This window comes from Anolis sagrei, chromosome 4 (assembly GCF_037176765.1).
Source record: "Anolis sagrei isolate rAnoSag1 chromosome 4, rAnoSag1.mat, whole genome shotgun sequence".
Classification (NCBI taxonomy): Eukaryota; Metazoa; Chordata; class Lepidosauria; order Squamata; family Dactyloidae; genus Anolis; species Anolis sagrei.
Genome location: NC_090024.1, coordinates 222636100 through 222663010, shown reverse-complemented (window position 1 = coordinate 222663010; position 26911 = coordinate 222636100). Strand labels below are relative to the sequence as shown.

At 41.8% G+C, this 26911-nt stretch overlaps 1 protein-coding gene across 4 annotated transcripts in view; it reads left to right on the top strand.

Annotated features, from left to right (window-relative positions):
- Positions 1 to 1509: 1509 nt before the first annotated feature.
- RIPOR3 (RIPOR family member 3) overlaps positions 1510 to 26911 on the top strand; it is a 125270-nt gene continuing 99868 nt past the window's right edge. For 2 of the 4 annotated variants that reach the window (XR_010909926.1, XM_067468190.1), the window contains exons 1-2: positions 1511 to 1926; positions 26366 to 26506. The gene's annotated coding sequence lies outside the window, so the exon portion shown is untranslated. Of the gene's footprint in view, positions 1927 to 26365; positions 26507 to 26911 lie in introns of all 4 variants that reach the window. The other 2 variants (XM_067468191.1, XM_060772118.2) reach the window with 2 other exon arrangements.

The following is a 26911-nucleotide window of genomic DNA, read 5'->3' as shown; positions in this document are numbered from 1 at the left end:
ATATATTGAGTACCTGGACACCTAATGCTCCCTATAGTGGGGTGTTAAGTTCCTAACACTTCTATATTGGGGAGCAGAATGATTAATGTTCCTTTTTATCGGGAAACTGAACTTGTAATGCTCTCTTTAAGGAGAAGCTGAATGTCAAATGTACTGGGAAGCTGAATACCCAATGCACTGTATACTGGGGAGCTGAACTCTTAACAGTCTCATACTGGGGAGCTAAACCCCTAAACTCCTAATACTGGGAAGCTCAACCTGAACTGGGGAGATGAAGTCCTAAAGCTCCATATATTGAGTCCCTGGACACCTAATGCTCCCTATCCTCTCTTAGTATCCCTACGGATGTCCCGGTCCTCAATTTTTCTGAATGAAACAGAGAGTGTTTGAGGACCGGGACATCCGTAGGGATACCAAGGTGCTTGTCTATAAAGCTATTGTCCTCCCAACCCTGCTATATGCCTGCAAAACGTGGACTGTCTACAGGCGTCACATGCAACTCCTGGAACGATTCCATCAGCGTTGCTTCTGGAAAATCCTGCAAATCTCTTGGGAAGACAGGTGGACAAACATCAGAGTGCTGGAAGAAGCAAAGGCCACCAGCATCGAAGCAATGGTCCTCTGCCATCAACTCCGCTGGGCTCCGGATGCCTGACCACTGTCTCCCAAAGCAGTTGCTCTACTCCGAACTCAAGAATGAAAAACGGAATGTTGGTGGACAGGAAAAGAGATTTAAAGATGGGCTCAAAGCCAACCTTAAAAACTCTGGCATAGACAGTGAGAACTGGGAAGTCCTGGCCCTTGAGCTCTTCAGCTGGAGGTCAGCTGTGACCAGCAGTGCTGCAGAATTTGAAGAGGCACGAATGGAGGGTGAAAGAGAGAAACGTGCCAAGAGGAAGGCGCATCAAGCCAACCCCGACCAAGATCACCTCCCACCTGGAAACCAATGCCCTCACTGCGGGGGAAGATGCAGGTCAAGAATAGGGCTCCACAGCCACCTACGAACCTACCCCCAGGACACCAAACTTAGAGGACCATCATCCTTGGACTATGAGGGATCGCCTAAGTGAAAAAAGTGAAATGCTCCCTATAGTGCGGAGTTTATTTATTTATTCACAGTATTTATATACTGCTTTTCTCATCCCTGGTTTACACAGAAATAGTGGCAAAATTCAATGCCTTACAAACATCGGTTCTAACACTCCCTATGCTGGGGAGCAGAATGCTTCATACGTTCCTTTGTATAGGGGAAACTGAACTCCTAATGCTCCCTGAATGTCTAATGCTCCTTATCCTGGGGAGCTGAACCCCTAAAGCTCTCCATAGGCAATAGTTGAACCTCTAAAGCTCCCTATACTGGGGAGCTGAACTCTACACAGTCTCATACTGGGGAGCTAAACTCCCAATGCTCCCTTTGAGCGGAGTCTTTCCCTGTAAGGGGGAGCTGAAGCCCTATCGCTCCCTCTCCTGGGGAGTTCAGCTCCTCAGGCTCTGTGGTGCTCCTGCGAGGCTGCAGGGGGAGGACCGAGGCGAGGGGGTGCTGATGCCCAGGCTCTTGGCCCCGTTCCCCACTGTCCCTGGATCGCAGGAGTCTCGCCTCCCTCGCCGTGGAAGGAGGAGAGAGAGAGAGAGAGAAGAGAGGGAGGAAAGGAGAAGCGGCGGAGGAGGAGAGCAGAGCAGCAGAGAGGGAGAGAGGACCATCCGGGCTGCCTCCTTCTCCTTCTCGGGGAGCCTTTCCTGGAAGAGGCGCGCCGCGCGGGTGTCAGTGGCGATAAGGCGGCCCTTATCTGCTCGGCGCAGGAGTGGCATCGCGGACAGGAGGAGGTCCCTCCCCATCTCAGTCCGGAGAGAAAGAGAGGCGAGACCTCCAGGGCGCTCGCTCCGATTCATTCCGCCAGGTGTGCCTTCGGAGGAGATGTAGGAAAGGTAGGTGGGCAGGAGAGCGGAGGGAAGCGGGGGCAGAAGGGGCACCAGGGCGCCGAGAGTGGAAGGAGGTGAGCCTTCAGAGTAGCCATGAGAAGCGGGAGGCTGCGAGGAAATGTGGGTGTCGAAGTCCAAAACACCTGGAGGGCCAAAGTTTGCCCATGCCTGCTTTAAAGACTCACCTTCTTCCACTCTCAGTGCCCTGGTGCCCCCTTCTGCCTTTTAACAGCCTCACTAAACTACAAACGCCAGAATTCTCCAGGAGGCAGAAACCGGATTTAAAGTGGATTCATTCTCTAGTGTGATGAAGGAGATAGTCTACCTAATCTCAACCTGTGGTTCGCCAGGTGTTTTGGCCCACAACTCTCAGAAATCCCAGCCAGTTTACCATCCGTTAGGATTTCTGGGAGTTGAAGACCAAAACATCTGGGGACCCACAGGTTGAGAGCCACTTACCTAATCCCTGCCAGAGAGGGTCCTCCACCTGAGAAAGAGCTCGTTGGGTCACCTGTATGGAGAAGGATAGGCAGCGGCAGGGATGTGTTTCATAAACGAGAGGCGTCGAGAAACCTCTGTGTGGCAGTGGTTCTCAATCTGTGGATCTCCAGATGTTTTGGCCTTCAACTCCCAGAAGTCCTAACAGCTGGGATTTCTGGGACTTGTCGGCCAAGAGACCCACAGGTTGAGAACCACTGCTTTATGGCATTTCTTCATAAAGTTAGAGCTGGAAGTTACCAGGGGGTAACAGTTTGGCACCACTTTCACTGCCACGGTTCCTGGGAATTGAAGTTTGGTGAGGCATCAGTACTCTCTGGTAGTGAAGACTAAAGATCTTGTATTGTCTGAAGGCTTTCATGGCCGGAATTACTGGGTTGTTGTGAGTTTTCCGGGCTGTCTGGCCACGTTCCAGAAGCATTCTCTCCTGACGTTTTGCCCGCCTCTATGAGGATGCAACCTCTGGGGATGCCTGCCATAGATGCAGGCGAAACGTCAGGATAGAATGCTCCTAGAACATGGCCAGACAGCCCGGAAAACTCACAACAACCCACTTAAAGACCTTCTCAAACTACAGCTCCCACGATTCCATAGCACTGAGCCCTGGCAGATCGATTCATCATACTAGTGGGGCTGTTAAAGGCTCCTCCCTAAACTACAAACCCCAGAATTCTGCAGGCGGCAGAAACCGGATTTTAAGTAGATTTTTTTCCTCTAGTGTGACGAGGCTGCAAGTGGTGGCCAAGCACATTCATTCTCCACAGCGTAGGAGCATCCAGAGTCAGGGTCAGGGAGTCCAACTCGGATCTATCCCCTGCATGGGACTTTTTGTTGAAAGACGGGACTTTCCAGGGCGTTGTAGTGAAAGAACCCAGTGTCACTCCGAAGTCTACGCCTGACCAAAGGGAAAACAGTGCCCCTTCCAACCCCCCAACCCCACCCCCTTTTATAAGGGCCGTAGACCGAAGTCAGCTTCGCTAAAGAGCCAACCCTGCTCGCCACCAAAGCAATGGGTTCCTCTCTCGAGGCAATCTGCCCAGCATCTCCCTCCCTTCGCTCATCCCCCCTCCCTCCTCAGGTGAGCTACTTCCGGGCTAGCCGAGGAATGTCCCGGTTCCGGGAAATCATAACTGCGGTTATTGTAATTATTATTATCCTTGTGCTTAAAATATGCAGAGCGGGCGCATACACAAAGGCCTGGCTAGGTAATTATGCCTCATAGAGTGCACTATACCAATAAGCTCCAAGATGCACTGCATGGGAATGGAATGCAGGAGCCATAGCAAAGGTTTCTTCTGCTTGGTGGCTGACAGTTCTTTGGGGCCATGTCCAGGTCCCACCCTGGCATAGGCTAATACAAAGTGTGTGCAGCCAACAGGTCCACATAAACCAGGTGACAGAGGAAACTCCTAGAAAGACAGGTATGTGGTGTCAGTCAGGGGGAGTATATAGATCAGGCATGGGCAAACTTGGGCCCTCCAGGTGTTTAGGACTTAAACTCCCACAACAGCCTCAGGCCCCTTCCTTTCCCTCCCCCTCAGCTGCTTAAGCAGAATTGTGGGAGTTGAAGTCCAAAACACTTGGAGGGCCCAAGTTTACCCATGCCTGGCATAGATAGAAATGGAGTTCTTAACCTTTGATTCTTCAATGACTATGTATTTCCGCTCCCAGCATGATAGTAATTAAATAATGAACCATTGCTTTAACTTAACTGTGCAACAGTAGGGGACTCAAAAGATACCAGAACATGTAGTAAAGTTGTGTGTTTTGGAATTTGGGAGGGGGTGGGGTATTTTCAAGCTGTGGATTGTGGAATTGGTGGATGCAGAAATTGTGCTTATTCTACTGATCTATAGGGAATGTTTTCTATGTATGACACATGTCTCCCAGAGTTTCACGCAGAAGCAATGGACCTAGCAGTGTGTTATCATATGCAGTCTTTCGGGTGTTGCTAAGACATCCTAAGTAAGCCCAGAGCTTGGCAATATTAGCTTTAGAGCAGTGGTTCCCAATGTTTTTTTGACCAGGGACCACTTGACCAGGGACCACTTTGATGAGGGACTACTTGACCAGGGATCACTTTGACCAGGAATCCATTGACCAGGGACTACTTTAATCAGGGGCCACTTAGCCAGGAACCACTTGACGAGGGACCACTTTCACCAGGGACCACTTTGACCAGGGACCACTTGACCAGGGACCACTTTGACCAGGGAACACTTTGACCAGGGACCATTTGACCAGGGACCACTTTGATGAGGGACTACTTGACCAGGGATCAGTTTGACCAGGAACCACTTGACGAGGGACCACTTTGACCAGGGACCACTTTGACCAGGGACCACTTGACCAGGGACCACTATGACCAGGGAACACTTTGACCAGGGACCACTTTGACCAGGGACCATTTGACCAGGGACCACTTTGATGAGGGACTACTTGACCAGGGATCACTTTGACCAGGAATCCATTGACCAGGGACTACTTTAATAAGGGGCCACTTGACGAGGGACCACTTTGACGAGGGACCACTTTGACAAGGGACCACTTTGACCAGGGACCACTTCAATCAGGGACCACTTTGATCATTGACCACTTGACCAGGGACCACTTTGACCAGGGACCACTTTGACCAGGGACCACTTTGACCAAGGACCACTTGACCAGGGACCACTTCAATCAGGGACCACTTTGATCATTGACCACTTGACCAGGGACCACGTTGACCAAGGACCACTTTGACCAAGGACCACTTGACCAGGGACCACTTCAATCAGGGACCACTTTGATCATTGACCACTTGACCAGGGACCACGTTGACCAAGGACCACTTTGACCAAGGACCACTTGACCAGGGATCACTTCAATCAGGGACCACTTTGATCATTGACCAGGGACCACTTTGACCAGGGACCACTTGACCAGGGACCACTTTGACCAAGGACCACTTTGATCATTGACCACTTGACCAGGGACCACGTTCACCAGGAACCACTTGACCAGGGACCACTTTCACCAGGGACCACTTGAACAGGGATCATTTTCCAATGTTAGTACTAACAGGGTTATGAATCACCTTTTGGTCAACTTTAGATTTGATTTGATTATTTGGGATGCTGATTCGGAAAATTGCATGGATAGACCACATCAGCTCTAATTTCTGATACAGAACATATGCCATCCAGTAGTCGCCATCTGCTCTCCCAGAGAAAACCATATTTAATAATCTAGAGTCATGGACCCTATTTTAGGTCTCAGAGGTTGAGAACCACTGCTTTAGAGAATATAACTTCCAGAAACCCCCAGTTAGCATGCCCAAAGCAACCTTGCTGGATAAACTAGTTCGGGTATGCTGAGGGAGAGGAAGGGAATCCCTCCCTCCCCACCCTCTACAGCACACTTTTTCACCCACATATTCCATAATCCGATAATATCTTTAACCCAGTTTGGCACATTGGCATAAGATGTTTCTCAAAGCATCAATCATTTCATCCCCTGAGCAGGACTTCCCCTTCATAGCCTAATATCTTTAATCATGTCAAGCCTCAGTTTTCTAGGAGTCACAACCTTTCTTTTCAATTCTATACTTGGGCTTCCTCAGTGACAGGGTCATTTCTTTTCATGGGTAGAAGGAAGCAATATACTCTAGTGACAAATGTTAAGGCAACAGTGGCAATTTCCAGTTGTATTCTTTGAAATCCTTGGCCATATTCCTAATTTGGAAGATAGGTGCTGCATGCTTTATCCTGCACCCAGTAAAATAGCCTGTTGCCTTCAGGTCTTTAGCTGGAAAATATTGCCATGCTGCGAGTGCTGATATGAGATTCAGATGCTAAAACTGTGTATCTCCTCATTCATAGCATTGTAACACATTGTTACTGAGGAGCTGAACTTCCCACTGTTAGATACTGTCAAAATTGCAGAGATCTCAAGGATGAGGGTGGAAGATTATGTCCCTGATTCTGCCATTCAAATAGTCCCTGTGCTTGGATCCTTTGTGCCTTGGCTCAGCTACAACACCAGGAATTCTAAAGGCCTTTTGTAGTTATTGTTAGGCATTTAGGATTTTTTCTGTTCTACTGTAAATCATTGCAATTTTTGGCAAGTAGATCTTGATTTATTTTTGTCCTTATGTGATGTAATTTTTCTCAGCCACAAACCTTTGCCTTGTAGAGAGGTTCAGTTATATCTGTGTTACATTCTGTTTTGTTATCTTCCAAGGGCTACATAATGGTTTATGTTTTATATGCTTTTAAATGCTGTTTGAGGTTTTGGGTCATCTCCCAGTTACATTTTGTTGTAGTTTTTTCCCAACATAAAATCACATTAAATAGTACTTTTGATAAGCCTGCTCTCTGTAATAATTGAATTGATCATACAACAAGACAAGTGCTATGTGAAGCAGACATTTTGCAAGAACCTGGCAGTGAGCCAGATTTTAGCTAATTGTCTAGAGAAATTTCTTGATGCTAAGAATTGTCTTCCAGTGGAACAGACTGCTCTGGGAAGGAGAAGGGTTTCCTATGCCGCAGATATTTAAACAAATGCTGAATGTCCAACTATTAGGGATGCTCTCATTCCAAAACTCTGCCTTGTAGATCTTTCAGTTGGATTAGATCAGGGCTTCTTAAACTTTTCCCACTTATGACCCCTTTCCACCATAGAAATGTGTCTGCAACCCCAAGTATGTCTATACACATAATATGTATGTATGTGTATGGCTGGGTGTCCACTTGCCCAGACAAGCTCCTGCCTACAGAAACACCACTCAGGAGACACCAATGACCCTCCCCCCAATGACATTACAGCTTATGGCGAGCACCATGAACATTGTCCAAGAGCCCTGCCAATGTCCTCCACAAACACCATACTGCCCACCACCCGAGTAAAGGCTTTCCTATGCAGACTGTTTCATCCTAGATTTTATGTATTTCCTCCATCACAGAGATCCCAGTCTCTCTCTCTCTCTCTCTCTCTCTCTCCCTCCATTGCTGTGGAATTTGCATGACCCTGCCCACTGCCTCCCCCATAACCTTGTCCAACCCTTTCCTATGGCACACAGCAAACAGAGGAATTGATCAGCATTTGAACAAACTGGAGGGGTTTGGTGGCCTGACTCAAGATGGTGGAAGTTGTAGTTCACCCTGCATCAAGACAGATCACTGTGACCCCCACCAACAATGGACCTGGAACACATCTGGCACACAGAACCCCCATGACCAATGCAAAATATTGGAGAGGTTTGGGAATATTTCATCTTGATTTATTGGAGTTGTAGGTATTGGGATTTGTAGTTCACCTTCTATCTAATAATATGTTGAACACCACCAGCGATGGACCTGCAACTTACTTAGCACAGGGAACCCCTATGACCAACAAAAACAGTGGCAATCTTTGGGTGGATTTAGAGGAGTTGCAGTTCACCTACATCCAGAGAGCATGGTGAACCCAAACAATGATGAATCAGGACCAAACTTATCACACATACCTGATATACCTAAATTGGAATACTGGTGGGTTTTGGGGGGGAGTTGTAGGTATTGGGAATTATAGTTCACCTGCAATCAAAGAGCACCCTGAATCCCACTAGAAATGGAATTGGACCAAACAGAACTCCCATGACCACCAAACATACTGGAGTTCTTTGGGGAAAATTTGCCTTGATTTGGGAGAGTTGTAGTTCATCTACATTTAGAGAGCATTGTGAACCCAAACACCAATGGATCTGGACCAACTTGGCATGCATGCCTCATATGCCCGATTACTGGAGGGGTTTGGGAGGAATTGAGCTTGAGCTCTGGGAGCTGATAATAATAATAATAATAATAATAATAATAATGATGATGATGATGATGATGATGATAAATCAATAATAATTATTATTATTCACCTACAACCAGAGAAACTGACTCCCACCAACGATGGACCTGAATCAAACCTGGCACACAGAATCCCCATGACCAACTAAACATACTGGAGAGGTTTAAGGGGACTGACTCACCATGGTGGGAGTTGTAGTTTACCCTGCAACCAGAGTGCACATGAACCCCACTGATGATGCATGTAGAGCAAACTTTCTCAATATGACAAACTAAGTAGTGATGGACTTTATCAGGGTTAACCTGGCATAATGTCAATTGTAGTTCACCCACCTTTTGCATTTTGTAAAATTAAAAAAACCCTGAATTCTTCAAATAACCCAGGCAATGCCAGGCATTCAAGCTAGTAGGTATATAAAATAAATATAAAAATTAAACATTTACTGATAATAAATCAGCATTTGCAAGGCTTCCTAAACAGGCTGATTTCCTTTTTATGTGGTACAGCTGAAATATTTTCTGCAGAGTCCACTGTAAACACTGCACACTTTTGTCAACAAACTTGTTTACATGTCTGGGCAGCATTCAGAAAACTTTTATTGTTGTTCAATTTGGGGGCAAAATTATTGTTGTTAACTGTGGCTCCTTTGACTGAGTCTATCCATCTGATATATGGTCTTTCTTCTAGATGGAAAGATGACCAAACCGAGAATGTTGTACTTTGGATATGTCATGAGAAGATGAATTGAGCGCTGCACATTCTGCATGCATATTTTGTGTTATCCCACTAAACTATGATGTGGCCCCTGGATTCTTTAAGAACACTGTTTTTAAGCTCTGTGAAAATCTGGTTCCAAGCAGAGAAAATATAACATTGTTAGATAATGAGCCTGGAAGACAGTGACTGAAAAGAAGATTCCTTTTCTTTATTTTGTGTGAAAGATTTAGTGGATGACAGTTCTAGAAGCAAACTGTGAGATCTGGGTTTTATATGTGGAAGTTCCTGGTAATCAAAATCCCATGTCACTGGATTCATCATTTTCTTTTATGTGGTATTGTATCAATTCTTCAAGGACTGGTGCTAGTAGAAAGAGAATGAAAAAATTACCTTTGCAGTCAAGTAGTATAACCCAGTACTGCAGATGGAGAATGAGAGTGCTTAAGACCTGTGCATTTTCCTGGGTAGACTGTGTGTGTAAAGGCATGTTGTTCCGGTGGAGATGCATGCTGTTTCTGTTTAATGTATTCTAAATATGACTTCAGCCCAAAGCCAAGAGGAAGTGATCTGGCAGAATGTAATTAATTAAGCTGCAATTTGGTATCTACCAAATTTTGGAATGAAACCTAACTGATGAGTACAGCCAAATATTCCACAGAGAACATCCCTTGCAATAAGTAATACCTTTTAGCCTGACATGCATAGGACACATTGATCTTGTTTTTAATCTCAGTATGTCTGGAAATGCTGGATGCACTCCACTGGGTATTTATTTTGCCATACTCCTTTGTGATCAATGAGGTGACATGCAAAAGACTTATTTGAAGTCTTTAGTCGCACAATAAAAGGGTCTGGAAATGTTATGTTTTTGTGGAATATATAGAATCATAGAATCAAAGAGTTGGAAGAGACCTCATGAGCCATCCAGTCCAACCCCCTGCCAAGAAGCAGGAATATTGCATTCAAATCACCCCTGACAAATGGCCATCCAGCCTCTGCTTAAAAGCTCCCAAAGAAGGAGCCTCCACCACACTCCGGGGCAGAGAGTTCCACTGCTGAACGGCTCTCACAGTCAGGAAGTTCTTCCTAATGTTCAGATGGAATCTCCTCTCTTGTAGTTTGAAGCCATTGTTCCACGTCCTAGTCTCCAAGGAAGCAGAAAACAAGCTTGCTCCCTCCTCCCTGTGGCTTCCTCTCACATATTTATACATGGCTATCATATCTCCTCTCAGCCTTCTCTTCTTCAGGCTAAACATGCCCAGTTCCCCAAGCCGCTCCTCATAGGGCTTGTTCTCCAGACCCTTGATCATTTTAGTCGCCCTCCTCTGGACACATTCCAGCTTGTCAATATCTCTCTTGAATTGTGGTGCCCAGAATTGGACACAATATTCCAGATGTGGTCTAACCAAAGCAGAATAGAGGGGTAGCATTACTTCCTTAGATCTAGACACTATGCTCCTATTGATGCAGGCCAAAATCCCATTGGCTTTTTTTGCTGCCACATCACATTGTTGGCTCATGTCTAACTTGTTGTCCATGAGGACTCCAAGATCTTTTTCACACGTACTGCTCTCAAGCCAGGCGTCACCCATTCTGTATCTTTGCATTTCGTTTTTTCTGCCAAAGTGGAGTATCTTGCATTTGTCACTGTTGAACTTCATTTTGTTAGTTTTGGCCAATCATCTCTCTAATCTGTCAAGATCGTTTTGAATCCTGCTCCTGTCTTCTGGACTATTGGCTATCCCTCCCAATTTGGTGTCATCTGCAAACTTGATGATCATGCCTTCTAGCCCTTCATCTAAGTCATTAATAAAGTTGTTGAACAGGACCGGACCCAGGACGGAACCCTGCGGCACTCCGCTCGTCACTTCTTTCCAAGATGAAGAGGAAGCATTAGTGAGCACTCTCTGTGTTCGTCCACTTAACCAATTACAGATCCACCTCACCGTAGTTTTGCCTAGCCCACATTGGACTAGTTTCCTTGCCAGAAGGTCATGGGGGACCTTGTCGAAGGCCTTACTGAAATCCAGGTATGCTACATCCACGGCATTCCCTGCATCTACCCAGCTTGTAGTATCGAAGAAAGAGATCAGATATATTTCCAAATCCTCAGGCCAGTGTGACTAGTTGCTGTACTGATGGGTGGATTCTAGGAATTGTAACCTTAAAAGCAACTTGTTCAAGCTCTTTACAAGTTCAGTGAAATCATATCTGAGCTGCTACTTTTCCAGCTTATTGTCTATTGCCAACATTTTTTCCCACAAGTCGGGGTTCTGTTCCATAAAACTTCAGAAATCATGACCTACAGTCATGATTTCTATGACTATAACGAATAAGAAAAGAAAGAAAAGTTGTTCTAGATCCACAAGCCATTAATCTTGAGTGTAATGTTGGTTATCATTTCTATGAGAATTTCAGGACAGCATGAAGGAGACCATTTTCTTCCCTTTCTTCTTGTAGTTAAAAGGGGAAAGAAGGAGCTGGTTTAAAAAATAATGTGATATAGGGATTTATCTCCATCATTTTGAAGCCTTTACACCTCAAGGGAGATAGTTTGTCAGTACATCTTTTTACATTGGAATGATGAAACACAAGTCATAACATGCTCTCAGGGATAGGAAACTTGTGCTCCCATTTATCTTTCCAGCCTCATTACTTGGACAATTGCCCTTCCATATAAGCTAAACACAGTCTTTCTGGTGGAGATTTTCTTGAATCCCACACAATTCCCTGGTAGAGTTAGGGAAGAAGGAACCTAAGTTTAGACTATGAGTCCATCGAACCCAATTTAGTTAATTATAGTTAAGGATTCAGACATAATTCTTTTCTATCCCAGTGCATGGAGATGGATGGTAGGGACTGAACCTCTATGCCAGTGCTTTCCAGTTTTTGTGTTGTGACGTGTTAGTGTGTCAGCTGCAGTGCACAGGCATGTCATGCAAATGTAATGAGAAACCTTTGAGTCTGTTGCACTATTTCAGTTTATGTGTGTGCGTGTGATATGTATCTCATATAAGTGTTTTATTTTATTTATTTATTTATCTTGTCAGGGGCAGACCAAACAGTTGCGTTGCATTTTTTAACAAACAAACAAAACACAAAGTTTGCGAGCTTGGTAGTTGATTAAATGTCCTTTGAACAGTATCTGGCCACTTGGAGTGCCTCTGGTGTTGCCGCAAGAAGGTCCTCCATTGTGCATGTGGCAGGGCTCAGGTTGCATTGCAGTAGGTGGTCTGTAGTTTGCTCTTCTCCACACTCGCATGTCGTGGATTCCACTTTGTAGCCCAATTTCTTAAGGTTGGCTCTGCATCTCGTGGTGCCAGAGCGCAGTCTGTTCAGCGCCTTCCAAGTCTATCAAAATTGCTCAATTTCTGAAGATTAAATTATGTTATAAAATTACCGTAAAGGTTTTATGCAAAATTACTGGCAAGAAGAGGAGCATCGAGACTCATTTCGAGACTATCCACAGGAAAGCCCACTCTTTAACGTCATTAAAATGACGTTAAAGGCAGGCAAATATAACAGTTCCCATTCCAGATGTAAATAAGCACATTTACCAATTTCTGTGGAAACTGGGAGCTCTGAAGAATGCTACTTGACCCCTAAAACCTCTGTTTCTACACATATCAAATACATTTTAAAAATGGAGTCCCATGGGGAAAGGCTGGAAGTAGCTTTGCATCATATCATGAGCTCTGTGGGACTCCGTCTTTAAACTGTTTTAAAAGTGTATAGAAATGGGGGTAGGAGGACACTGGGTCTGATCAGGTCCTTAGCTGTTTTATTATTTATTGGCATATTTTACTGCCGGGGCATGACAGGGAATTTCTGTCTCAAGTGTTTAAAATCTGGTTGGTTCTTAGATACTATTGAGGATGGGGAAAAGTGCCCTTTACTAATCAAATACAAGAAGGTGTCTTTTGTCTATTCTGAACAAATGAAAAATGAAGGCGTGAATTGTCAATCAGCTGCTTTTTCTGTTCATGCTCTCTTTATTTAGTAATAAGCAAACCTATCTCGTTCTGTGTTTGCAGTATAAATATTTATGCAGCTTTTTTTAGAAAGACAAGTGTGATTACTTGTTGCTCTCCCACATCCCCCTTCTATTCTGTTTTATTGCGTTATCATGTGATCAGGATAATACCCAGGATTCTCTTAAAGAATCATTATTTTAGCATCGTAGTGACAATCAAATTACATTATCATCAACATTTTGGGAATTGTAGTTTGGTGAGGCAACCAGCATTCATTGACACAGAAGGCTAAATCCTTGTAAAATGATAACTCCCAACAATTCCATAGCATTGACTCATGGACGTGTAAGTAGTGCCAAATTGCATTAATTCTATAGTGTAGATGCAACCAAAGGTAGAGATGTACTGTTGTGTGTTTTCAAGTCATTTCTGATGTATGGTCATCCTATCATGGGGTTTTCTAGGGCTGAGAAGTATGGGTTTCCATTGTCAAGTGGTGAATCGAACTTTGATGTCCAGAGTCATAATCACTGTTCAAGCAATAATACTATGCTGTCTCACCAAAGATAGAAAGGGATAATTTCTAAAATAAAATTAAAAACTGTTTGTGCTTATCTTGACATTTTTATATTCAAGTGAGAGAATGTAAAGGGATATTCCACATGGATGTGAGCACAATGTTTTTGGTGGTATGGTGTTGGTATCAGGTGAGGAGGAGATTTAATTCTTTACATATTATCTTCTTGAAAGAAACTACTAGCACTTTTATAAATTTTCTTTTTGCTGCAAGAAAAAAAATATACGTTTAGAAGAGTATTTGTCAGTCAAAATGTATTCTGCACAAAACGACGCATTGTTCTTTTCAACATTTACTGCACAGAAAATAATATTTCTACACAGAAATTTTTTTTTTTCTATAGAGAATGTTGTTTCCTGTACAGAAAAAGGTTTTCTAGGCAAATGAATAATGTGCAAAGACATAATATTTCTGGCTGGAAATATTATTTTCTATGCAAAAAGGGACTGTTTTGTGTGCCAAGCGACCATGTGGAATAAGTGGAGCAAGACCTGAACGGCAAAGATCTTAATCAGTTCAATATTTCTTGATACTTGTAAACATATTTTCTGAACATTTCTGTATATTATTTCCATTCCTATACATAACCATAATTGTATTTCCATTGTGTACTTCACATTTATCTTGCTAACAACAACATGATCTGCTATCTCCTAAGATGGTTAGCTTCCTGGCCCAGAATTGCATGACCAGATGTGTTATTGCAGAAACAATCTAAACAGAAAAGCACCTTTTCCAGTTCACACCCCCACAGTAATGGTAAATAGAAGTGTTGGATTCATATTTCCGTGTTTTCTCCCTGTGCACATGTGTGTGTGTGTATGGGAGAGACAGAGAGTAGGAGGAGGGCTGTACTTTCCTACATCTGTTAACATTTTAAGGTTCACAAACAGGACTGGAAATTAAAATATATTGTATTAGGAACATGATTTATGTGCCTCAGAGACAGTTTTATTAAATCCTGAGGAGGTTTTTGAAACATTTTTTTCCTTAAAGTATTGTGCATTTCTTAAGAGCTGATTTATTCCAACTCAGCATAAGCTTACAAGCAATGGCAGATAGCAGCTTCTCTAGAAGCAAGGAAATTTATTTGAGTACTCTAGATTGTGACAGTTTTTGATACTGAAGAATATTGACTTATTTGTAGAAGAATGTAAACACATATTGGGGAGAGGATGCATTTTTAATAAGCCAGTGTTTCTCAATCTTGGGAAATCTCATTTTGGGGAATTGCTAAGTAGTGATTTTAGAGAATGTGGGTGTTGTCACAAAAAATAACTAATAAGTGCTTCAAACTAAAACATTTTACCAAGGAGTAAATTCCAGTGAACACAACAGGACTCAGTGAAGAATAAACATACTTAGTACTGAACTCCAAACCAAGATGTATTTTATTTATTTATTTGGTACATTTATGTCCCATCTGTCTTCCATCATGAGATTCAAGATGACAGAGTTCTGAGGTGGTCTCCCATCCAAACACTAACCAGACCCAGGCCTGCATAGCCTCAGTAAGGGCTAAACTCCCAGATGACTATGAGCCCTTCTTGTGAAACCTTTGATTGATTGATTGACTGACTGACTGACTGATTGCCCTTGAACCAACATCATCTAATCATTTTCCAGTGAGGGTAATTAACAGTTCTACAGCTCTGAACTCTCTGCAACTGAGTCATTCAGCCTCCCCCAATGCAGAGAAATATATCAGCAAGGCAGAGACTGGAGAATAAAAATTTAAAAACTGTTAATTATTTTTAAAAACTGCAAATATGTTGATTCATCGCCATTACTACTACAAGCTTTTAAGAACCTGTTATATAATTTTGTTGCATTTCTCCACTAATTTTTAGTTTACAACTAGTTTGTGTACCTGATGTTGTCCGGGTTATTTGAAAAAGTCATTTTTTTATTTTACAAAATGCATAAGGTTGTGGGTGAACTACAACTCACATCATGCCAGAATAACCCCCTGAAACTCAGTCAGTGTTTAAAGTTTGTCATGTTAGACATGTTTGCTCTCTAGACACATCATTGGTTGGGCCATGAGGTCTCTGACTGCAGGATAAACTACAGCTCCCATTATGGTGAGTCAGTCCCCTCAAACCCCTCCAGTAGGTTCAGTTGGTCACAGGGGTTCTGTGTGCCAAGTTTGGTCCCGGTCTATTGTCAGTGGTAGTCACACTATCTTTGGATGTAGGTGAACAACAACTACCAGACATGAAGGCCAGTCCCCATCAAACCCCTCCAGTATCTTCAGTTGGTTATGGGGGTTCTGTGTGCCAAGTTTGATTCAGGTCCATCACAGGTGGAGGTCACAGTGCTCTCTGGATGTAGATGAATTACAACTCCTATAAACCCACCCAAAGACCGCCAGTATCTTTTATTGGCCTTGAGGGTTCTGTGTGCCAAATTAGTTGCAGGTCCATTGTTGGTGTGGTTCAGAGTGCTCTATGATTGCAGGTGAACTATAAATCCTAGTACCTACAACTCCTATAAATCAAGAATAATTCCTCACAAACCTCTCCAGTATTTTGCCTTGCTCATAGGGGTTCTGTGTGCCAAATGTGGCCCAGGTCCATTGTCAGTGGGGGTCATAGTGCTCTGCCTTGATGGAGGGTGAACTACAACTCCCATCATGTTGAGTACGTTACCCAAACCCCTCCAGTATGAGCAATAATAATAATAATAATAATAATAATAATAATAATAAATCACACAGTCCTAGATGCTTGGGAATTTGTGATGTAAAATCCAGCATATATATCTTGTTTGCTGTGACATACTGTGTTTTTGTGTCAGTAAAATAATAATAATAATAATAATAATAATAAAACTTTATTTATACCCCACCTCCATCTACCCAAGGGGACTTAGAGCGGCTAACATGGGGCCAAGCCCAACAATTATAACAAAGCAAAACAAATCCAACATACAATCATAAAATTATACATAAAATGAAATACAATAAAATATATGAAAAAATAATACTAAATAAACACAGGGTACAACAAAATAATGAGGACATTAAACTGAGTGGGTAAGGCCAAGGACAAACGGATAGAATTTTAAAGCCCTGGGTGAGGTGGATAAGTAGGGTAATATGTCTGATGGGAGTTGCTAATCAATTCCTCTGTGTTTGCTGTGCAACATAGGAAAGAGTAGGAAAAGTTTATAGAAGAGGCAGTGGGTGGGATCATGCAAATTCCACACCAATGGAGAGAGAGAAAGAAACACTGGGATGTCTGTGGTGGAGAAAAAACATAAAATCTAGGATGAAATTGACCCTATATGAAAGCCTTTATTTGAGTGGGGGGCAGTATTGTGTTTGTGGAGGACATTGGCAGGGCTCTTGTACATGTTCATGGGGCTCACTATAACCTGCAATGTCATTGGAAGGAGAGCCATTGGTGTCTCCTGGATGGTGGGAGCTAGAGGTGTTTGCGGAGGCAAGAGCTTGTCTGTGTAAGTGGACATCCCGGCCACATACACACATGCATATTTTCACTTTTATTGTGTGTATAGAAATCAGTCTGAAAAAGTAAGAAAGTCACTGAAATTTGTATAATAAAATAATTGCAAAACCTTTCTCATCTCCTCCCAAAGCAATGAGAAAAAGTAATTAATAAATGTTACTTATCACGCAAAGGAAGTATTGTTACCAATGATTCCCAGTGTCACCAGTCATTATATTGTTTTGCAAAAACTTCATTGGTAATCCCAAATATTATTGCCTGCATTATTTTACTTTGAAGAATTGGTTGGAGGTACCAATTTGCCTGAGAGGAGACGGTGCAAAGTGTTATAGCTACAATCTTGTAGGAATAGATGTCCCACTTCCATGTTAATTTTGCCTGCCCTTTTCTACATCTTTTTCAGAGTTGTGATCTCCCCTTAGAGATGGAGATAAACAGAACTACACCCATTGTTCCAGATGTGGATGAAGTGTGGATTTATATTATATGGCTGTATTCTTTTCTGTTATTTTCTTCCTCCCACTCATCTGTATATCACTTTTCCAGATTATGCCCAAAGTAGCTTAGAAAAAGAGTAAACAAATCTGTTTGTTGGCAGAAGGAATACATTAAGAATCATAAATATTTAAAATGCATTGCATATTAATTTCGAATTAAGAAACTATGAAAGACACTGTAATCAACATTTCATTAAATATATGAAGATTTCTTTTCTTAGCTCTTTCTCATGTTCAATTCTTTTGTTAGGATCTTCGCTCTGTCTTGAAATGACTCTTTATGGAGGAGGTTAGTCTTGACTGGAAGACATCAGCGGTAGAAGTATATGGCTTAATCTTTACAATAAATCTCAGTGGAGATGTTAGTAGTTATTTTCAGATTGTAGGAGTTGTTAAACAGTTCCTCCCTCTGAGCGGGTGCTTAAGATGTCCAGGAAATTTCCCTCCACAAAGCCCATGTGTATGTGTTGCATTCAGATAGAAAGTATTTGTTTTCTTGGTGGAGTTGAACAGAACAAGTTATACTTCCTGGTTTTCTAATTCCTGATATAGATTAGAAGAAGAATTGAGTGATGCAAGTTTTATTAAGGAATCTGGACAAATTCACAGTCAGAAGGTTTATCTATACTGTAGAATTAATGCAGTTCGAAACCACTTTAACTGCAATGGCTCAATGCCATGGCATCATGGAATTTGTTGTCTGTGAGCACTCTTTGGCAAAGAAAATAAAAGACCATGTAAAAAACACCACCCATCCCCCAGCATGATTCTAAAAATAATTCAGTTCACATTGGTATGAATGTTGCCTCTTGATCTCTTAAATCTCAACAAAAAACATAACATTGTGTACTTTGTACAATTAAGCATTGAATCTGCATTCTCCGATGTTGATTGAGAGTCCTTCATTCTTCTATAAGTAATGCCTCGTGCAACTTGTACCTAGAGAGCTAAAGATTCGGAAATAGGAAAACATTTGGAAATTGGTAAAGTTACTTAAGACAGATAATGCTTCTTTGAAGACAAGAAGAAATGATACCCTAGAGAGGGGAGGGAGGAGGGGCCGTTGTCCTTGTATGGGTCCGCCCTCTTCCCTAGTGGCTCCTCGCTCTAATCCCCTGCCTCTCCGTAACCCCTTCCAGCGCTTCCCTAGCACTCTCTCATCACATGCACAACATAATGGAAGAAATGGCAGAGCAATATGAAAGCTGGGAGGATCCCAAAATAAAGTTGAAATATGTGAGATCCCAGAAAATATGGGGGAGCTGATCTCTCTAATATACAGAGTCAATAATGAGAAAAGGTACTAAAGACGATGATTGGCGAACTTGCCTATAATGTCATGTGAGCTGATTTAAATGTCAATCAGAAGAATGCCACCTTTAATATAGAAAAGGGTGGTTGTATTAATGCCTTGAATCAAGAAATAGTTTCATAAGATCTACAGAGAAACTTGCAGGAACACCTCAGCAAGCAAGAGTCCAAAAGTGGCAGGTGAAAACCTGGAACCTCAATCAGTGGCTGAGACCGGATGAGAAACTCCCTCCTGGGGCACAGATTGGGCGATCTGGGAGGCACTGAACAGACTGCCCTCTGGCACCATGAAATGCAGAGCTAACTTTAAGAAATTGGGCTACAAAGTGGAATCCGTGACATGCGAGTGGGTCTGAGAAGAGCAAACCACTTCTTACAATGCAGTCTGAGCCCCGCCACATTCACAATGGAGGACCTTCTTACAACGACACCAGAGGCACTCCAAGTGGCCAGCTTCTGGTCAAAGGAAATTTAGTATAATGTCAAGTTTGTAACTTTGTTTGTGGTTTTTCTATACAATATAACTGTATTCTCAATTTGCTTCTGACATGATAAATAAATTAAGCGAGTGAGGTATCATGCACCTTGGATGTCATGACTGTTTGGCAAATGAGGGGAAGAGGGGCAGTGTTGATAGAGGCACACCTCAGAGTCATCCACACAAGTTTATCCTTATTTTTTAACACTCCCTCTTTGGAAGACCTGGAACAATGAAAAGGTTATGTCGAAAATTATGGGGCATGTCTTTTGAAAGTGCTCATGCAAAGTACTATAAAATAAGCAATACAAACAATAATGCTTTTAAAAGGGGGAGCATTGTCTCCCAAAATAAGTGTATATCTCCTTGTGGAGTCAACTTCTCTCATTAGTTTTCTTGCTAATAGGGGCATTTGTAGCACCTGGGAGGCCAAGAATTCATGGAAATCCTGGCTTTATTATGAATATCTAGGGTGCAAGAATCACTAAACATGTCCCCATACATCATTGTGGGCTTGGTCAAGTGGCCCATTATGCTGGATTCCTGATAGTTGATCCATTTGATGCTCCTGAAAGGTAGTTTAAAAGAAACCTAAATTTTTGAAGCTAGAAAGATCTGACTGTTTCAGTTAAGAAAAAGAGAGAAAATGCAAGTATATGAGTTTGTAAACCTATATTGAATACCATTTATATTTTTTTCCTCAAGCATGTTTTTTGTTTTTATTCTATGCCACAGGATGGTACTTTGTGGCACCAGCCCTGAAATTACGCCATTTCATAACAGCTGACTGTGGCCTCCTTCTCACTGAATCACCCAGCTGTTCCTGAACAATGAAGGAATGTTTTCATTCTGAAATTGCCCCGTGCAAACTTCGTGTCCCCATCATTTTATGGCTAAAAATTTCTTGGGCTTGGTGTCAGCTGCAAAGTTAAACATTTTTGGAAAGTTTAAACAGCTCGCAATGCTATTTTTGGATTATTCAAGTGCATTAAGATGGATGCTTTCCACGCACAGCACACTCTCCCCCCAACATATTTCTCTTCGTACTCACATAACCTCTCTGATTTATTGTTGAAATCATTACACGCTTCACAATCTCATGCATGATCCTTCCAGCTTGGACAGATGTGACTGGGAGATATGGGGATAGCTGAGAAGTCTTCAAGTGCTGATAGATTTATGCTTATAACTTTTGTGTTTGTAGGATAAGGATAGAATTTTCATATTATCCCTTCAGGTAAAACACAACAAAAAGTACCCTTCATCTAGTTAAATAATGACACCTGTACCAAAGAGTAGCTTCCCCTTTTGCTTTGGCTCAGCACTAAGATTACTGTATAATGTGAATCTAATGCACACCCCAATTTTGGCGAGGTCGTTTAGGCAAAAAAAGAGAGATAAGCATTAGATTTGAGTAAACATGGTAGCGATTTGCCATTGTTTACTGACATTTCAGATTCATTGCTCACAGCAACTACCTTTTTCTGTCTATTTGGTTATGGCTAGTTACATTATTTATTTATTTAAAACATTTATATTCCGCCCTTTTCACCTAAAGGGGACTCAGGGTGGAGCACAGCATATATACGGCAAACATTCAATGCCGGGACATGAATTCATTAAATGCCTACATAAACATTAAAAACTTTTGTCCCAGTAATACAATACACTGTTTAAAACTGTCCTGATCATCTGCGTCTAATTTAATTGGCCTGGTAAGGTTTCCTATCACTGCTTTATTGCACTGTCCCAAAAGCTTGGTCCCACAGCCAAGTTTTTACCATCCTCCTTTCTTCCGTGAGTGTGTGTCAGGGAGATAGATGTGTCTCTCTTCTCACTTTTTCCTCAAAACATTTCTGTGAGTGAGGTTTGCTAGTCCATAAATGGGTGACTGGCTCAAAGGGACTCTCGACCTCATCATATGGATGCTTTTCTCCATTTCTGTGCACTATGGATACGCTGCCGGCACGAAGTCCACCAGAACCCATCAAATAACAGGGCTCTGTGCCAGCACTGTGCCAGTAGTACACAGAGATGGAGCCCAGACTCCTCATAGAAGAAGCTGGGAACAGGGGGACAATATGGAACTGCCATGGGATAGGAGCCCACAACCAACCACAGAAAGGGGACAAGCGGTATGCTGCCCCACATTTCCTGCCCTGCTGTCCCCCGGCTACTTGACCTCCATGTGATTTCTGTGGATTTCATACCTAAAAGTAGGGCAAGTTTTAGCTATATGGTGGTGGCTGTTACCATGTGCTAATTCTTTAGAACACGTAAGGCTTGCAAATCTGAGAAAAGAGGTCCACAGTCTTAAAATATCTATTGTTAAATGCAAATAGTACCTTCTTTTTGCTTTGTAGAATAAAGCAATTAGTCTAGACTCCTAATTCAGTCTCCATCCTTTGAGGAAGTATCCCTCAAGGGAGCCTTTTGGAGTATGAATGGTAAAATCTAAGCAATGTTCAAATGACTACAGTGTTCTGGCAGTATTTTGTGGTTGCACGTGCTTAATTATGTTATGTTATGGACAGTGATATTAGAAGCTAAAAAGAACGCATTACATCATGTAGTGCTGTTTCTGAACAAAAGCCCTGAGATTATACAACCTTTAATACTTATTTTGTATCTGGTCCAGGTTTGGTCTGGGATTGTTATCTTTTTTTATACTATGCTGAGTGTGTTATTGCTGGTAATGAGAAGAATATTCTTTTCGTACAAGCTGTACAGTTATTTTACAAATGTATGAATATGCAACAAGCAATAAAGACAACAGCTATTTCACATTAGAATAAACCTTTGAAATTCAATTATTTAATTTGAAGAGTTCTTCTATTTTTCCTTGATGTTGAAAACAGATGCAGATTTACAGATGTGTATAATTGCTTACTGATGGATACAGGGAAACAATATTTTGGCAAATACAGGCCATGGTCTTTCTAAGAGCACAGGCATGCAATTTCAATTTTTAAAATATATTTGTTCAGAAAGTGACCTGATTTTGCATGCTTGCTTCATAAAGTCAGTTTTGTTGTTCATTTGTTCAGTCATTTCCGACTCTTCATGACTTCATGGAACAGTCCATGCCAGAGCTCCCTGACAGCTGTCATCACCCCCAGCTCCTTCAAGGTCAATCCAGTCACTTCAAGGATACCATCAATCTTGCTCTTGGTCGGCCCCTCTTCCTTTTTCCTTCCACTTTCCCCAGCATCATTGTCTTCTCTAAGCTTTCCTTTCTTCTCATGATGTGGCCAAAGTACTTCATCTTGGCTTCTACTATTCTTCCCTCCAATGAGCAGTCAGGCTGTATTTCTTGAAGTATGGACTGGTTGGATAAAGTCAGAAAGAAGCAACAATATGAGCTTTGAAAAGTTACTGTTGGGAACTACACTTTCCCGAATTCTTCCGGCCAGCATGTGCCACTCAAGTAGCTTTTCCAAGCTCTGAAACAACATAAAAGTCCTGTATACAGACTGTCTTCCATTCATGTCCTGTCAACCCCAGCAAGAAGAATTTCAGGAACAAGGATTGGGAACATTGGTTATTTTCACCTGAGATTCTGAAGTACTGTAGAAGAAATAGCACTGATCTAGGCCGGTTAAAATTTTTGATTTGGTATAAGTGAAGTTTTTATATCTATATGGCACCCACCAGGAATTTTCTATAAGACTACAAGGGATTCAAGGTTAGGGTTAGGGTTAAATTTCCCCATATATTCATGGTGATCCAGATAATTATGGGCCCTTCCCTGAGCATGCTATTTTCATTTATTTTTGTTCATGTTGAATACACAAGTCCATGTAGCATCTCTTTAATTTTCTTGATCACCAGATACTGTTTTGTTAAACAACATATTGTTCTTGTTGTGTGGCTTTATGTCATTCCTAATTATTGTGGCTTCAAAGTTACCCTATCACAATATTTTCTTGTTAACATTTGTTCAGAGGTGGGGTTGCTGTTGTCTTCCGTTGAAGGTGTGACAATGGGACTTGCCCAGAATTACCCAGAGGGTTTCCACAGCTGAGCAGGGCTTCCAACCTTGGCTTCTTGAGTCTTTAGTACTCAAACCATGACACCATGCTGGTGCTTAATCAAACTATTAACTGCAGCTATCAATATCATACCTTTACTTATATGAATTTTAGAGGAGAACTGGACTAAAATAAGTTTTGACATTACGTGAGGGACAACCTGCCATTCTGTCTCCTCTTAATTGGACTGGGAGTTGAAATGGAAATTAACATTATTGACATGTTGTTGTTGTTTATTCTGACTCTTCGTGACCTCATGGACCAGCCAATGCCAGAGTTCCCTGTCGGCTGTCTCCACCCCCAGGTCCTTCAAGGTAAAGCCAGTCACTTCAAGGATATTATCCATCCATCCATCTTGCTCTTGGTCACCCCTTTTATTTTTTCCTTCTATTTTCTCCAGCATCACTGTCTTCTCCAAGCTTTCCTGTCTTCTCATGATGTGGCCAAAGTACTTTGCCTCTAATATCCTTCCCTCCAGTGAGCATCGGTCATTGTTTCCTGGAGTATGGTTTGATCTTCTTGTGATCAAAGGCACTGTCAGAATTTTCCTCCAACACCATAGTTCAAAAACATTTATCTTCCTTCGCTCAGCCTTCCTTATGTTCCAGCTCTTACATCCATAGATTACTACGGTGAATACCATTGCTTTAACTATGTGGATCTTCATTGCCAGTGTGATGTCTCTACTCTTCACTATTGTTATTGTTATTCTCTGTATGTTGTTGACATACAGCACACTTTATGGCATTGCATTAGGTGTACACAGCTCTAGTCTCAAATATCTTGTTGCCAGAGCTGTACTAAATGTTATATGCTGTCTGAGGCAGTTGCTTCACTGTGAACAAGAGATAAGGGGGAATTGGGCTAGTCACATATCCACTACCTGCTGACGTTTTCATCAAGGAGCCCTGACAAGAGAAGAGGCAAAATGAGAGGAAAGAGCAAGGATTTCTCGTCCACAAACTCTTATAAAATGTCCATGCCCCAAATGCTTTCCTGATTATCAGAACACTTTCTACCCCTTTAGACTGGATGATGGCCCTTTTGGTCTCTTTCACTTCATTGACTTCTTTAAGAAAGCCAGAGCCTTGCTCTTGATAATCTTGAAGGCCTCTCCTTTATAGGCTCCCCATGAGTTGACGATCATTTGAAGGAATTCACAACAAAGTTAACACTTAAATAAATTCCATTATTTCAATTCGCCCATTCTAGTTGGGACTAGTAATTGGACTAAGGCTGCAGTTACAAAGCAACTAGGTGATTGCTCAAACCAAAGTGAGCTGCATAAGAAATGGACTGGTAATTCTGCTTTTTATGATTCAGAGCAGAGTTACCTGGATTATTTTGACACATGCAACACACCTCTTCTCAGCCTGTGTATTGGTTTGGATCACACCCCTAACAATAACAGATCTTTTAAAAAAGCTAAAGCAAACAAAAAATACCAAACAGATTACTGTTTTGTGACTATATTTGATTATAGCATGAGCCTTTTAACTTGAGAGAACTCTCAGGCTGGGTAGGTTTAAACTACAGGTCCCTCCTTTGTACATTTTAAGTGCTGGTTCTCTTTTTAAAATTCTGTAGGCAGACAGACGGAAGCTAAATTGTGTTCTCTTTCAAGACACCATAATTTGAGATGTTTAACTGCAAACAGGTTCTTCAGTTTTTAAACATTGGGGGATGGGGAAGTAAAAGACAAGTACCAGGAAAATAAATTGGGGAAAGATGAGCATATGAATGAAGGCTCTGAAGAGTAAATTACTTGTGAAATAAAAGCCTTGAAAAAACCAGTATGTTTTGATTTAAAATCTTGGGGGAAGGAGGACAACATAGCCTGCAACCCCCCGCCCCGAAAATTGCCCTGGAGTCTAAAATTGACCAAAAACTGATTTGTAACCCTTTTGGCACTAATGTTGCAGAGAGGTTCCTGGTCAAAGTGGTCCCTGGTCAAGTGGTCCCTGGCAAAAAAAAAAGTTGGGAACCACTGAAAGCTGTACAATATTAGCACACAGAGTGCTTGGTGCTCTTAGAGTTAGCCACCTGTGCATACATATTGTATATTCCCTAGTTGCTAGTTTTCACATCAATAATAAATAATAAAAAAACTTTATTTATATACCACCCTATCTCCCTTAGGGGACTCAGAGCAGTTTCCACATATGCAAAATAATACAAAAACATACAGTATAAAACAAAAACATAGGCATAAACTGTTAACACAACAAATACATTAAAATGAATTTAATTGTTTAAACTCTCACTTAATACATTTAACACCACTTTAACTGCTATGGCTCCTGAGAGTTATAGTTTTATAAAGTCTCTAGCCATCTCTGCTAAAGAGTGTTAGTGTGTCAACAAAATTTATCCAGGATTCAATAGCAATGAGCCATGGCAGCTAAAGTAGTGTCAATTGCATCAGTTTTACAGTGTGGATGCAGCTGATAGAAGCTGAGAGCAAAGGGGGGGAAAAGGAGGAGTGAAAAATCCTTTTTTTTAAAAAAAAAAAAAAAAACAACTGAAAACACGAGACAGCATAGAATTAGTTGTGACTGTCCCTTCAAAACTTGGATACTATAGTTTAAGGTATGTATAAAGCATAACCAGCAGGGTGAATTGTGTCCAGGAACACTGTTAATGGCATATGGACAGATTAAGAGGGTTTTCCCTCTTGTCAATTGGCAACTTTCTCCTTAATCAGGCAGATTATAAAGGCAGCATTTTTAAGCACACGTACTAAATAACAAATAACAATAGCTGTTTGTCTATATTTACATAATTTTCTCAGTTTCATCCATTTCAGGTGTCATGCTTCCATCATAAGAAAACTGAAAGTTGTAGTTTCACACAGGACTTAGGGTTAAAATATAGACATTAAGGAACCTATGTATTCCCTGCTATTCGAAAGTCTTTTCTTTTGAGGAAGGATGTTTCCCAGGACTTGCTGCATCAGCAATCAGACAAATAAGCCCATGTTTATTTTTCAGTGACAAATCACTAAACAAAGAATCCTTGCAAGGCAGAGCTCTGTTCAGGCGTTGCTCACCACCCTTTTTTCCCCAACAGGCACCAGAGATCTTGTTCATTTGAGAGCCTCCTCATGACCTGGAACCTCACTCTTCAGAAACATCACTGACCACATGGCAAAAGTGAACATGAAGAAGATGGGATTAAATGGTCACTTGGTCCTGTGTTGAAGAAAGTGGGGTGAGTAATGCCTTAACAGAACTATGGTGCTGAGGAAAAGTATGTACTAGGACAAACAGACTTTTTTTGTAACTTGAAAGAGTTATAGAAAGAGTTTCTAATATAGCCAAAGCCTGTTATCTACGTTGACATTAAGAACGTAGAGCTCTACTCAAGTCCCTAGAATTACAACATCCAGGGTACCCTAAGTATCTGTTTACACCGCAGAATTACATAATCCACAGTCCTTTTGTTCTCAGGATACTTTGGTACCTTCCATAAACTACAAATCCTAAGAATCCTTAGGATGGCACCATAACAATTAAAGTGGTAAGAAACTGATACTACTGTGCAGTATGGATACAGTAACGTTCTATTACAGAATGGAAGCATATATAAACTGTTTCTGTAGGTGTGTCTGGATTT